At 37.7% G+C, this 3073-nt stretch overlaps 1 pseudogene; it reads left to right on the forward strand.

Moving 5' to 3' along the window:
* The first annotated feature begins 1244 nt into the window (after window positions 1–1244).
* On the forward strand, window positions 1245–2124 carry LOC124972476 (syntenin-1-like; annotated as a pseudogene).
* The last annotated feature ends 949 nt before the right edge of the window (window positions 2125–3073 follow it).

Below are 3073 nucleotides of genomic sequence, written 5' to 3' on the forward strand. Positions count from 1 at the left end.
CTTGGAACCACATACAAATAAATAAATAAAGGTTCATCAACAACTAATAAAAATATTTGGAAAAAAAGAAAAAGGGCTGGAGATGTAGTTTCATGGTTAAGCATCCCTGATTCAATCCCAGTGCTACCAAAAAGGGTGGTGGTGGGTTGGTAGAGCACTTGCCTAGTATGTTTGAGGCCCTGGATTTGATTCCCTAGCACTGAGAAAAGAAAGAATCCATTGGCCGTAAAGAAGTGAATTTATTTTGCAGCCCTCTATACTGTTCCATCGAGCAATTTGTTTGTTTTAATGCAGGTATCATGGTATTTTGGTTATTATAGATTTGTACTATAGTTTGAAATCATGTAGTGTGAAGCTTCTAGGTTTGTTCTTCTTTCTCAAGATGCCTTAACTATTCAGGGTCTTTTGCGATTCCATTCAAATTTTAGAGTTTTTTTTTTTTTAATTCTTGTGAAGAAGTTCTTGGCATTTTGGGAGGGATTGCATTGAATCTGTAGATCACTGAACTATAGCTCCTGTTGGATTTTTTAAATACTTTAAGTCCAAAAAAGGCAATATATTTGTGCCTATACCCTCATCCTTAAAAGGTTTTCCTTAAGAACTAGACAAAATTGATATAAACATGGGTATCTGTGTTTTTAAACTTTTTCTTATTATGTCTTTTAAAAATGTACATTCTGCCCTGGGTTCAATCCCCAGCACCACAAAAAAAAAGAAAAGAAAAGAAAAGAAAAGTACATTCTTTCAGTGTAATATGGAGATAGGAGAGAAATATAGAAGTTAAAAAGAGGTAGAGAGCAAGGTGCATGTCTATAATCCCAGCAATTTGGGATGCTGAGGCAGATAGATTGCGAGTTTGAGGCCAGTCTTTTTTTTTAAATACATTTTTTTAGATGTTGATAGACCTTTATTTTATTCATTTATTTATACGTGGTACTGAGAATTGAACCCAGTGCCTCACACATGCTAGGCCTGCGCTCTACCACTAAGCCACAACCCCAGTCCTCGAGGTCAGTCTTGGCAACTTAGTGAGACCCTCTCTCCAAATAAAAACTGAACAGGGGGGTCTCAGAAGTCAGTGCCAGTGACCGGAGGTGGTGGTGGCAAACAGGTGCTGTGTCCTAGGTGAGCTGCTCTGATGGGAAGGAGAAAAATCCTGCAAAAATGTCTCTCTATCCATCTCTCTCTCTCTTTTTTTTTTTCTTTTTTCTTTTTTTTTATTGTAAACAAATGGGATACTCTATCCATCTCTTGAAGATTTGAAGGTAGACCAAGTAATTCAGGCTCAAACTGCCTTTTCTGCAAACCCTGCCAACCCAGCCAATTTTGTCAGAAACTTCTGCTCCATCTCTCAAGATGGAAATCTCTATCCTAAACTATACCCGGAGCTCTTCCAGTGCACAGGCCTGAGTTTAAATGATGAAGATATACATGCAAATATGGCCATGGTCCCTGGAGCACGAGTTCAGGGGTTGGTAGCAAGGCTTTCCAGTATGAATTATATGGTAGTTCCTGTAACCGGTAATGATGTTGGAATTTGTAGAGCAGAGATTAAGCAAGGGATTCGTGAAGTCATTTTGTGTAAGGATCAAGATGGAAAATCGGGCTTAGGCTTAAATCTAGAGATAATGGTATATTTGTTCAGCTAGTCCAGGCTAATTCTCCAGCCTCATTAGTTGGTCTGAGATTTGGGGACCAGGTGCTGCATATCAATGGTGAAAACTGTGCAGGCTGGTGCTCTGATAAATCACACAAGGTGCTCAAACAGGCTTTTGGAGAGAAGATTACTATGACCATTCATGACAGACCCTTTGAATACACAATTGCCATGCACAAGGATAGTACTGGACATGTTGGTTTTATCTTTAAAAATGGAAAAATAACATCTATAGTGAAAGATAGTTCTGTAGCCAGAAATGGTCTTTCGCTGAACATAACATCTGTGAAATCAACAGGCAGAATGTCATTGGTTTGAAGGACTCTCAAATTGCAGACATACTGTCAACATCAGGGACTGGAGTTACCATCACAATCATGCCTGCTTTTATCTTTGAGCACATTGCTAAATGAATGGCACTGAGCATTATGAAAAGACTGATGGATCACACCACTCCTGAGGTTTAAGTCACAGCACAGTGTAAACGCAGCTGAATTTCTCCAGTTCTCTTCTTGGGAAGCTTCTGGGTTAGGCACATGAAGCTTCCCTGGAGCCAGGGAACATAAACTGCATGAGGACCTTTCTATACATCATGGTTGGGAACCTTACTGTTGCATCTGATACTTTCTTCAGATTTCAAGATTGTTGTAGCCTTATCCTGGTTTTACAGATGTGAAACTTTCAAAAGTTTTTATTGACTTTCCTAGAATAGTTTCTCTACTGGGAACCTGATGCTTTCATAAGCCATTGTGATTAGGATGATTGATACAGGTTTAGTTTTGTGTGAGAAGCAGTCACTTGTCTCCTAAGAAATGAATAGTGTGTTCATGTTACTTCAGTATGGTGTATTTACATTTTTAACATGTTACCATAATACAGTTGGGATGATTGCCTTTGATAGTTTAAGTTCTGTGTGTGTGTGTGTGTGTGTGTGTGTGTGTGTTGGTGTGTACGACACCAATGAAGTAACACTGATTTCATTCCCTATAAGCATTACAGAGTAGTAGGTTGCAAGAGATTCTAGTGATTGTTATTAAATTTTAACTACCTTCGCTTAATAATGCTTGAACTGTCGCCTTAACTGTGTTAAGCATCTAGAATAAAAGCCAGAATATAATTATTGCTGCCTTTCTAAAGTCCAAAATGTAGTTGTATATTAAACTGAAATGTACACTACCCCATAACAGTTTAAGCGTACTTACTGAGCAATGGCATAGCTGCTTAGCTGTAGTTGAGATTTTCTAGTCATTGAAAATTTCTTTCTTCTAAAATTTGCCAGAATCACTTTCTGAAAAGCAAATTGCTATATATTTAATGTAAAAATTCTTATGCTAAACAGGATAAACTTTGGACTCCTTTTTTGTCATCTGTGGATTAAATGAGATAATACTTAATTTTGGCATTTGAATCTTAATT

Source organism: Sciurus carolinensis, chromosome X (assembly GCF_902686445.1).
Source record: "Sciurus carolinensis chromosome X, mSciCar1.2, whole genome shotgun sequence".
In the NCBI taxonomy this organism is placed as follows: domain Eukaryota; kingdom Metazoa; phylum Chordata; class Mammalia; order Rodentia; family Sciuridae; genus Sciurus; species Sciurus carolinensis.